We start from the raw sequence: 13,114 nt of genomic DNA, 5'->3' as shown, positions 1-13,114 counted from the left end.
TTGATTTGTGTTGTGGAATGTTACCGTACACAATCGATGATAACAAATACCCTGCGTACGACTTGCCGGCACAAAACACAGTTCAAAAGAGGTTATGGTAGCACACAGACCGTACAGACCGCCATCTGTTGCTACGACGTTCAACTTATACTGTACACGTTCTCAAGTTCAGATTGAAGAATGCCTTAAATAATAGGCAACTTCTCTAACATATAAGCTGAAACTCGCTTCAAATCGGTGACCTAACAACAGTGACGTCATGACACACTTTGAAATGAACACCCAGTATGTTAGTGCATTTCGATCTTTTCATTTGTAGTTTGAAATAAGAAAATACTTCTTGCAGTAAAAGGACTAGGTGGTCAGTGACTTGGAATGCAGCGTTATGTTCCTCAAAAGAAATTTCCAATTTAATCTCTGTTTCACTTTTTCGTCACTCGCACTTCTATTTGTCTTGGCTTAGTTACATATGGAAGGAGTAGCCAAGAAGTTTTTCACTAATGTACTGCATTTCTGACTTTGAATGTGTTTATGTAGTTCACTTTGTCACACAGTATCACAATGTTAGATGCAGCACATTTACATTTCAAGTCATTTCCTGGAACTCTTCTTAACCCTCTTTAAAAGCAGAATCACTTAGCCACTCCTCTTGAAATGTTTTCTATCTTGAGATTTTTTCACTGACTTCTTCTGGCGTTAACTCACCACGAATTTTTCTTTTCTTTTTGGGATACTATGTTTTTCACCCTTCTCATGATCTATTGAGAACTATAACTATTACGCTCTTATACTATACACCAGGGTGCGAATTAAGATTTCTGATGAGAGGGGGGGGGATAGATTCCTAGATAGTCATTTTTGGTATCCCCGTAACATGCCATGAAGGCACTTGGGAGTCATGGAGGTAGAGCCCCATGCTTTCCATGACCTCGGCACTAGAATGAGGTGGTGTGGTCGGCACCACGCTCTGACAGCCTTTTACCCCCGGGAAAGACCCGGTACTCAATTTTATAGGAGGCTGAGTGAATCTCGGGGCCGTTCTGAAAGTTTGGCAACGAGAAAAAATCCTGTCACCACCTGGGATCGAACCCCGGGCCTTCCAGTCCGTAGCCAGCTGCATCCTCATTCGATATGGCTTAACGCTTGATCACACTGAGTTGCTTGTCTTGCATCTTGATCATAATAATTATATCCATGATACATCTTAAGATAAGATCAATAATCAATATTGTTTTCTTTCCTTACTCTAGACTTGATAAAGTATACTCGTATTAAAACAATTATATTTTGTGAGAAGTTATCTCTGGCAGGGATGTAATTTGAATTTATGAGAGGGGGAATAACTTTCCAACAGGGGGGGGGGAATCCCCCGTCCCCCTCCCTTAATTCGCACTCTGCTATATACTATATACATCTAGTTTCCGATATAATGTAGGCCTACTACAGTATATGGGCTATTCCATATGAAATTGATCAGTAAAAAACCTCGCATTTTTTAATACTCTAATTTTTTCCCTATTTATACAAGGTGCTGAGGACAGTGCATTTTCAAAAATATACTATAGAAAATCAAACGGTTTTCGTACTATTGAGCGACAAATTTAGCGTATTTTATAAAAACAAGCCTCTTTCAGCGCTCAGAACTCTGGAACCATTTACTGCAGAACATTGAATGGGAGCTCATTTTGAAGCTGACATTTGGTAGGTTATGTTAAGAAGTAATCCTTATTTTTATTGTATACAGAGAGACAGATAATATGATTTTACTTACTTTTAGGCTTTTTGCCAATTTGTAAAAATGTAAAAAATATTGAGAAAAAACCTTGCATTATTAAGAGGGATTCGGCATTGTTTGCTTAGTGGCTCGGCAATAAGTTTCGAGGATATTAAATAAATTATTTTCACACGCCTAGTCTTGAACGGCGCAGTACCACACGCACTGGCCGAGAGCTGAAGATAAGCAAGCGTTGGGCGTCATTTTACTCCTGTGTTTATGAAAGCTTGTGATAAAGCTAGCCCAGCTATGTGCTAATAGATGAAACATCACGTGTTTGTCTCCTGGCCTTGTCTCGGCTACCTCCCGCCTCACAGTCAGCTGGTTACTTCACATGCGTACTATTTATTTGATATTTTAAATACTTAATTATCAACGGTGCACCAGTAAAAAATATGTGTTTATTTGTACTTTCAATGCGGAATCTAACTATATATTTTAAAAATATTTTTTCGTGGACAAAGGCGTCTTAATGAAGAAAAATCTAAATTTCTCCATTTCCATAAAAAGTAAGAAAAACTGTTTACATGTCAATATAAACTTTAATTTCTCAGCATCAAAATAAACCATGATTTTGATCATTGGGTGAAAGGGTTTCGGAGCCACAACAGTTTAAAGTTGCAAATTTTATGAAAATACGATAAATTTAAATATTTTTAATTTAAACACTATGAAGTTCTGATGCCTCAAACTTTGCACAAAACATTGTATCACAGTTGTCAACGGACAGAAAAAGTTTCATTGTATTTAAAAATTGCAAGGTCAATTTTCTCTATATTTCGGTCGATTTGAGATGGAATAGCCCATATACACTTATAAGAAAAGCAAAAACACTAATATATATATATATATATATATATATATATATATATATATATACATACATATACAGTGGCAGCTCGTGCCTTTCTTGAATGGGTGTTCACAAAAGAATATGAGTAATGAACACACTGATATATTCTCGTATAGCTGAGTCACACGTCAGAGATAAACCAGTTCTAATATTCATGCAGCAAATCTACGCATATGAAACCAAAATTAAAACCATTAAACAAGAGTAGAGTAAAATTAATTCATAGGACTCATCTTCACTGCTGTTGTAGATGGTGTTGAAGATCTGGATTTATTTGTAGAGAAACTCCATGCGCCTAGTTTTGAGAGATGCAAACTTATCAATAACTTTATTATTGAAGTCTCTAATCTTGTTAAGAAGTTTTTTTTATCCACTGCCAACATAGCCAATGTACTTAATCAGTCTTCTGCCATGGTGTTACGGAGGAATGTTTTAATCCTCTTTTAATTTAACACACTCACAATTTCACACACGTCCGTTTCCAAACTTGAAATGTTACTGTTTCAACTCTCAATATGCACCAATGCAGCTTGTATTTTTCTTACTTTGGTGAACAAAAGACAACAGAATTAGCCCCTGCGCATAATGGTATTTTGAAAATAAAAAGTAGAGAGAGAAAACGAGGAAAGAGGAAGAAAGGAACAGGATGCCAGACCCAAGAGAGATGGAGCATCTCTGTTTCTCTGTCACTAGCACGTTAAGACCTGTGCGAGCCAGAGCTATTGTAACCATTGTAACAAACCAGAAAATATTCTCGCCTCAGGCTATTCCACCTTGCTAGAGGAAAATTGTGCGAGCTGCTGTCAACCAGTCCAATGGAGATTTAAAGACACACGAACAGAACATTCTCTCGAGATGAAAAATGTAGGAACATCATTGCTCATTGGAAAGTAATAGATGTACCGGTAATAATATTAATACAGTAATACGTATGATTATTGTTGGTTTTTAAGGTGTTCACGTGCTCCTGTGCTCATATAGAGGAACCGCCGCTGTATATATATATATATATATATATATATATATATATATATATATATGTGTGTGTGTGTGTGTGTGGCCTAATGCATGTGGGAATCCACATTGTTACTGAACCACTCGCGAAGATGCCAACGTCCTGAACAAGTGATCAGGATTACACCATTTACACCATCATTCCCAACGAGTAAATCCCCCTTCCACCCTTCTCCTGCTGTAGCATGGTCATGTGACATGTTTTAACAGTAGGGGCAGCAAGTTCTCTCGTTCCTTGCCTTATGTTCTCTCATTTATGCTGGTCACTTTTCCGAAACATAGTTGTGCGAACAAAGAGCCCAAGCATTGTCTGACACTCCACAATGACTGGAAAATTACTTATGAATTATTGCAATTTTTCTCAGTTTATATATTTCAGCATTATTTTATTTACGTCTAAATTTTCCCCATTTTTTATGTTTTCTCTTTCCCCCCCCCCTTTTTCCCCACAAATCAAAATTTCTGCTTATTTTTCCCTCGTTTGTGGAAAATTTCTCACAATCTGGCAACATTGGCTTATGGGATGCAGATATACAAACTAGAAGTACAATACTCTACAAATCATCCCAAATACTGGCCTATGCTGATGATATAGATATCATTGGTAGATCTGAGGAGAATGTTAAGAGAACATTTACTGCTTTAGAAACAGCAGTCCAAAAAATGGGGCTGAAAATTAACGAACAGAAGACTAAGTACATGATTGTTGGATGTAAAAAACAAAAAAGAGACTTGACAACAACAACAACCCATTTAAAAATTAATCAATATAAATTTCAGAGGGTCTCTAGTTTTGTATATCTGGGCTCCTTAACCAATGACACTAATAATATTAGTGAAGAAATTGATAGAAGAATTCAAAGTGCTAATAAAGCATATTTTGGATTATTGAGGCACTTTAAGTCGAGACTTCTTACAAGGGAAACAAAATGCAATATTTATAATGTTCTGGTAAAACCTGTATTAACATATGGCAGTGAAACGTGGACCCTGTCAAAGACTCGTATGTCAAGATTGAGATCCTTTGAAACCAAAATTCTAAGGAAGATATATGGCCCAACATGTGATAATGGAGAATGGCGAATAAGATACAACTTTGAACTTTACCAACTATATAAGTCATTAAAATATCAAGATTAAGATGGGCAGGACATGTGCAAAGGATGGCAGATCATGAGATACCCAAAAAAGTTATGGGTAATAAATTTGAAGGAAAAAGGAGTGTAGGACGACCAAGACTGCGATGGATGGATGGAGTGTTAGAGGATCTAAAGAAAGTGGGAATTAAAGGATGGTGGTTGGTTGCCAGGGACAGAGATGCATGGAAGAGAGTTCTAAGGGCGGCCGAGGCTCAAAATGGGCTGTAGCGCCGATGATGATGATGATGATGATGATGATGATGATGGCAACATTGGCTTGTATATGCAGGGTAATTCACGAGAGTTACCACTACTTACGGAGCTTTTAATTCTGGAGACATTCTGAGCAAAAACCCGTCATATAAACATGAGACCTATTCTCAATATTTTCAGGGTTACACTAATTTGAAATTGTTAAAAAATACTTTTTTTCTTTAGTTTTAAGGATAAAAGAATTTTACAACTAGAGAAAATGAACTATTCAGAAGTATACTTTCTTTAATTGGCTATTATTCTGAAGCTAAAAATGTGTTGTTAATTCCTTAGTAGTAGTAACAGATTTATTTCTACTGGCAGAGTTAAGGCCATAAAACCTTCTCTTCCTGCTTTGTACAGAAATTTTTTCCCCTAATTTTTAACTAAAAATTATATTATCCTTACACACTTATCACAACAATTTTTACAGATCGCACGACTTCTGTCAACTTGATTCTTTACAGTTCAGTGTTGCATCCTAATGTGATTTGTAACAATTATTGTGATAAATGCGTAACCAAAATGTAAATTTGTAGTTAAATTGAAAAAATAAATAAATAAATTCTGTACGAAGCATCTATGGAATTAACAACAAACACATTTTAGCTTCAGAATACTAGTCAATTAAATAAATTATACTCCTGAATAGTTCATTCTCTAAATGTAATATTCTTTTACCCTTAAACTAAAGAAAAAAAAAAGGCATTTTTTAACAATTTCAAAATATTAAGAATAGGAGCCATGTTATATGACATTTTTTTGCTCAAAATGTCTTCAGGAATATGCTCCTTAAGTGACGGTAACTCCTCGTGAATCACCCTGTATATAGACACATATTATTAACATGTAATATAAGGAAAGTAGAAAATGAATATTATTGATAGAGCCCGGACGAGAAGTTATGGCACCAGCGCGAGGGACGCATTTTAGTTCGTTTGCTTGGACTCGCCCTCACACTCAACTGGAGGGGTGTTAGGTTAGTTGGTTACTAGCATTCCGAGTGTTCAGATCATTCTGCTACTATCGCTGTTGCTAATACTGAAAACATTGTCCTTCTGAGAGCCCTCATTATGGCATTGTCTAAGGTGTGAAATATAGTAGTTCATAGTCAAGGACATGAAATAGCATACAATGTATGGAAATTCATGTCAGAAGAGGCTGTAAATGGAATATCAATTCCATTGAAAAGCGTGTGTGCAAGAGTACTGGCTGCCACTGGTATTTCAAAGCGAACCTTGGCAAGAATCAGGAAAGAAGGGAAAAATATTGAGGCAGGAATAGCAGATTCTTTCTCCAGCCCGGAAAAATCAGAGCCGAAGAAGAAGATTGTTGCAGCTGTAGGCAGTTTTGATAAGGAAGTCATAAGAAGTCTCATCTATAATTTCTACGCTACGCATAAGCAGAAGCCGACTCTGTAATTGTTTCTTCCAAGAATGGATATCAGTGTGTGATTATGTGAAGAAATTAGAGAATAATTACATTGAAAGTAAGCACGTGATGGACAGTATTTTGGAGAACATTTCCATAAACTTAGGGACATTTGATTCCAGCACAGATCAGTTGTCTGATTCGGATGGAGAATAAACATATAAAGATGGAATAACGGGCGTAATTCCATTAGGTACCTTCGGACTCTTGAGTAGGAAAGTGGTGATACTAAGGTAAGACGAATGTTTTTGGAAAGAGATGAAACGGATATGCCTGCCGCTCTGAGCTTGAGAACCGTAACCCAAACAACCCCCACTCCTCTACCCTGCTGGCCAGCAATTTAAAACTTCGCGCAGGTTGGTGCCATAACATCTCGTCTCAACTCTAATAGGAATTGGGGTTGGGTCTAATAAGATGTTAAATCCTCATTATTATGCATCTGGATCGTATGCCAGCTAAACATCCAGACATATCAGATAAAAAATAAATTGAACCAAAACTGGACATATAATCACCGTACTCTTATTTTTGATTGAAGACAGATAAAATTGATAAATGTTTATTATGTGAATGCGAAGCTTTTGTAAAGATACGAATAGGAGCTCGCACTTTGGGAACTACTTCATGAAACTAAGTGAGCTTTCCAAAGTTCCAGTTAACTGCAGGGAAACATTTTCTAAAGATGTTGGACTGTTCAGGGATTCTGGTAAGGGATGCTCAATAGGGATGAAGGTCACAGTGCATGAGTTCAGTTATTTGTCTCCCTTCCCTGCATTATAATCTAAAACATAATCATCAACCCAACAATCCCCTTCAATTTATTTATATATCACTTAGTTATTTAGATATTACCCATAGTGCACCATGTGAGTGGATGATGACTGAAGAAAATAATGAAATGCCAGAAGAAATGGGAGTACCTCATTGAAATCTCCACAGATAGGGCTATTGACGATCATAAATTTAATGGTATTGAAATTTTATATAAATCCTATTTTCTGCAGACGAGTGAAGTACAAGCTTCTTTCATCATCATCATCAGTTAGCGCTACAAGCTGGGGTGGGTTTTGGCCTCCTTAACAACAGCCTTCCATCTTACTCTGTCCTCTCACTCCCATAATTTCAAGATCTTTGGATACCCCATCCATCCATCTTAACTTTGGTCTACCCTTTCTCCTCCTGTTATATAGTCTACCCTTCAACATTTCAACAGGAGTGCGTGTTTCAGGCATCCTGTTTACATGTCCTAACCATCTCAGTCTTTGAGCTTTCATAAATTTTACATCATCTTGACCTCCTATCAAGTTAAGAAGTTCATTGTTGGAGCGTTTCCTCCATCCTAGATGATCATTGACTGGGCCAAAGATTCTATGCAGAATCTTCCGTTCAAAACTTCTTAAAGAGTTTTCGTCTTTCTTTGTAAATGTCCATGTCTCTGAACCAAAGGTAACTACAGGACGAACTAATGTTTTATAAACTTTGATCTTTGTCATCCGCGATAACAACTGCTTTTTAAATAGTGGAAGATTAGCGTAATAAGCCCAATTTCCAGCCTGTATTCTGTCACTGACAAAACCACTCACATCGCAGTTATTATTAATAATAACTCCAAGGTATCTGAATTGGGATACACTTTCAAACCAAGCTTGTTCACCATCACATTATGTCCTTCACTATAGGATAACAGTTTTTTCTTGTGATATCGACAGTCAGTATTATTTAATAATAAAATTAACAAATCTTAATGCAGAAATTATAATTAACGCAGCAATGGTTTTGTTACATGTCAGAAATAAACAATGATGTGTTCAGGGGTGTTTTTGAAGGAAAATGCAGTTGTACTTTTTGTACTTTAACAACCTCTTCTTTTTTGGTATAGATTCAGTTTTATCTATATTTATTAATTACTTTACAGTTCTATTTCCTCTCCTTCCTCTGTAACAAATCTTCTCAACAGTCTTAGAATTACATGTTATAATATTTGACTTTTTAAGTGAAGGGTCTCCCCCGCTGTAAATTTTAGATTTTAAGTCTGTTGTATATTATTTTGAATAAAGAAATGATATGCCAACAAGCCTGACTACTAGAGCAACTAGAATCTCTGATCTACATGTTATGTATGCTACATGTGTACCTCCTGTTAAAAATTGAATTTAGTCATTTTTGTGTGAAATTTGCTTTACAAAACAGACTTGAACTTTTCCTTACCAGTATTGTAACCTACAAGTGTCCATGATAAAAATGTAAGAAATACATTCAACATGAAATACTGTTCTGTTGAAGAGCTAAAAGTGATAAAATAAAAGTTACGTGCCTGTATCTTTAATTTGTATTATCCATTTTTATTTTATTTGATATAAAACTGAATTAGTAAGAATGAAAAAGAATGGAGTGTGTTAAATGGACAGACAGAATAAGAAATGAAGTTGTGCTAGAAAGAGTGGGTGAAGATAGAATAATGCTGAAACTGATCAGGAAGAGAAAAAGAAATTAGCTGGGTCACTGTCTGAGAAGAAACTGCCTACTGAAGGATGCATTGGAAGGAATGGTGAACGGGAGAAAAGTTCGGAGAAGGCGGCAGTATCAGATGATAGACAATATTAAAATAAGAGGCGTGTTCTTAAAGTAAGTTCCGTTTTCAATTATAGCCGTCACATCACTGCAATTGTTATTTTGCGCATGCGTGTTTTCTTCTTCAGTCCTCAGGCAAGCTGTGCATGCAGTTTCAGAGCTTCAGTCCGTGTGTGTGGTTAGTTGTGATCAGTTGAAATGTTTAAAGTGATCGAGCACCCCGCCGACTGTGAGATGCGGTCTGTTATCCGTTTCTTGAATGCGAGAAACATCAAACCAGCTGACATTCATCGTCAACTTTGTGAGGTGTATGGTGATGATGCCATTAGTGATGGAATGGCCAGGAGATGGGTTAGGAAGTTCAACGAGGGCCGCACCTCTGTGCATGATGAGCAGCATACCGGTCGGTCATCTTTGATCAATGACGATTTGGTGCGTGCTGTCGATGAAAAAATTCATGAGGACAGAAGGTTCACAATTTCTTCGCTTTCCTTGAATTTTGCACAAATGTCGCAGAGTGTTCTGTACAAAATTCTGACAGATCGATTACGATATCGAAAATTGTGCTCACGACGGGTACCCAAAATGCTCACCGAGGAACACAAAACCAAACGATCTTCCAGTGCAGTGAGCTTTCTCACACGTTACAGTGAGCAAAGCGATGAGTTTCTTGACCATATCGTGACAGGTGACGAGATTTGGTTGTCTCACATGACACCTGAATCGAAGCAGCAGTCCATGGAATGGAGGCACACTGCATCGCCAAGGAAAAAGAAATTCAAACAAACCATGTCAACATGCAAGATCATGTGCACTGTTTTTTGGGACAGAAAAGGAGTCCTACTCATCGAATTCTTGCCTTGGGGTGAAACCATTAATAGAGAAACCTATTGTCAGACCTTGAAGAAGCTCCGTTGCACAATTCAGAACAAGAGACGTGGGATGCTGACCGACGGAGATGTGTTGCTTCATGAGAACGCTCGGCCGCACACAGCTCGTGACACCCAAAATCTCATCTCGAAATTTGACAGGGAACAAATTGACCATCCCCCCTACAGCCCGGATTTGGCTCCAAGTGACTTTCATCTCTTCCTGCACCTCAAGAAGTTCCTCGGTGGTCAACATTTTGATGGCGACAATGAAGTGAAAACAGCAGTGCGGAAACAAGTTGACCACCCCCCCTACAGCCCGGATTTGGCTCCGAGTGTCTTTCATCTCTTCCTGCACCTCAAGAAGTTCCTCAGTGGCGACAATGAATTGAAGACAGCAGTGCGGGAGTGGTTCGCATCGTAGATGGGCGAATTCTACAATGAGGGGATAGAAAGACTTATGCCACGACTCGATAAATGCCTCAATAATGGTGGAGATTATGTTGAGAAGTAATTGAAGTGTGGGGAATACAATGCAACAAAAATGGTTTGTAAATATCTTCCCGTTTACTTTCTACATCCTTTTGGAACTTACTTTAAGAACACGCCTCTTATATGGCTAGTATATGAAGAATAAAAGGAAGGCGGAAGGCGGAGGAAAGATTGAAGAATGGTGGGTTTGCAGTTAAATATAGGCCTATGCCGTTGGGCTGAAAACTAAACTATGAATGAATGATTGATATAGAAATCACCTTGGTGAGCGATAAAATTTCACAACATGAAGTGAAGTCGGAGATCCCATGTTACAGATTCATGTGAGTTTCTGTTGAGGAAAGTTCCCTTCAGCCTTCAAGCCAGTGGCGGCTCGTGCCTCGAATAGTAAGTGAAGAAGTACTTACAGATATAAAAAAAAAAACATAACTACTTTCTTTAAAAATGAAATATAGTGAATTAGTAAGTCAGTCATGCATAACTCACTTATTTTTTGTAGATCAAGTTAATCCTTCTATCCTTTAGAGCAGCAAACCTGTTGATAATGTCACTGTAAAAGGGATGACGTTCAGTAAGTTGAGCTAAGAGTTCCTTTTGGATTGCAATGTTCGACAAAGACGAAAGTCGACTCTGTGATGTGTGTTACTTATAGGAGTTTTTATTCTTTGTAGGCAAGAAAAACTCCTTTCCACCGATGTGCTAGTTGAGGGAATCATCACACCAAGAGAAAATAACTTGTAAGGTTCCTCGAATACGTCTTGATTTTCTTGGAGAGAGTGCAGTATTTCTTCAGGAGTGAAATCTGTAATTTTTATCTGCATAAAGAAGACACAGTTAATTTTTCAGACGCTGGAGCTTAGCAAATATTTGTGGATAGCACTGATGTAACTGCTGTAAGGCCTCAGATGGAAAATTGGTGGAGTGATCTTGAAATTTTGAAGAGTCCACAATACATAGAAACTGCAATTTATCACAATCTTGAAACCGAACACGCATTTGTATCAAAATTTTGCCGAGAATTTCAAAATAAAGGATTCGACAATTATGAAAACATCATCTTTTATCTTCTTCCCGCGGTCGCACTAGTGAGCTTGATGGCATTTTCAAACAAGGTTACGAAATAACGTTCATCCCTTCTACTCTTTAGAATATCACCTGTACTTTTGATTTTAGTTACACAGTAACCAACGTCCAGTGACTTTTTCTGAAGGATATCATTGAAAATGATAGCCAGGAAAGTAAATTCAAGTTTGTCCATTTCATTGAGAAATCCATTGCTAGAACGAACAGCATCTTCATCAGATTCTACATCATTCAAGATAACTTGAAAAACGTCTCTTAGTTTGTCCCAGTTATCAACAATCACATGGATAAGTTCTGAGTTTGAACTCCACCTTGTCTCAGTTAAAGTAGGGATACTTTTTGCCAAAACTGAATCAAGTAAACATGCCTTCGTTTCACAGAATTATGGAAAAAAGTTGGGATGTCAGCAATACTCGCAAAAAATATGCGACACTTTGAAATAGTATTACAACTTTGTTTTAGAACCAAATTTAACCGATGAGCTAAACTGCTTGAGGCGCTTTATCTTTGATCCTCTTTTGCAGCTCGTTCAAATGACGTGACATTACACTCGCACCATCATAGCATTGCGCAACTAATTCACGTTCATAGTCAAATTCTTTTAAGATACTATCCAACAACTGAAAAGCGCCTCTGCTGATCTGTCTGCACTTACGTTATGAAACCTTAAAAATCTCTCAACTAATCTCCCCTCTACATTAACGTATCTCACTATAATAGAACATTGGGACGTCTGACAAATGTCTGTGGTAACATCGTTTTGGACCGAAAAGAAATATGAACCATTAATTTCAGTTTTTACATGTCCATGTATATAATCTGAAATGCAATCAATAAGTTCGCTTTGAATTGTCTTAAAATCGCGACTGAATACACTCTTTATTTTGTTGTAATGATTCTGTATTTCTAGGGACTTCTTGATATCAAAATAATAACAAGTTCTTTGAAATTTCCACGATTTAATGACGAAAGGCTTTTGCATGGCTCCTGAACAGAAATTTCTGTTTACACAAATACAGTGTTACGTCAATTATTACTTTTAACCCTCTGATGCATGGCTGTTTCCCCCCCCCCCTTTTAATGCATGACATAGGCCTACGAGGCCCGCACTTACTTGCAATATGAAATACCGTGTTAATTTGAATTGTGATGTAAAATACCGTGTTATTTTGAATCAATATGTTTATTTATTTAAATTATACAAAATGGTAGCTAATATTGCATATAAATGTTACAATATCATTAAATTTTATTGTCTTAATTTTAAATATATTCTAGTCAATTTTCTATTTGTGGCCGGGGAGAATTAAATATTTACATTCACATGTTAAATTCTCTTTTCATTTTACTTCTAACCTGTTGTCAAGATTTTAACTGTTTACATTCACAGCATATTACAAGGTGCATCCAGGAAGTAAGTTCCAATGGCCAGTAAAGGAAAAAATGCATCAATAAGTATGAAATATTTATTGCACTATTTACAGATTCACTGGTTACTACTCAATATAGTCACCACAGTTATTGATGCATTTATCATACCAGTGCACCATCATTTGTATGCACTTGTCATAGGAATCTGCCGCTAACCTCTGGAGCCATGAAACCGCTGCCATCAGTACCTCAACGTCTTTGTGGA

The sequence above is a fragment of the Periplaneta americana genome, chromosome 8 (assembly GCF_040183065.1).
Source record: "Periplaneta americana isolate PAMFEO1 chromosome 8, P.americana_PAMFEO1_priV1, whole genome shotgun sequence".
In the NCBI taxonomy this organism is placed as follows: domain Eukaryota; kingdom Metazoa; phylum Arthropoda; class Insecta; order Blattodea; family Blattidae; genus Periplaneta; species Periplaneta americana.
This window is presented reverse-complemented; position numbering follows the sequence as displayed.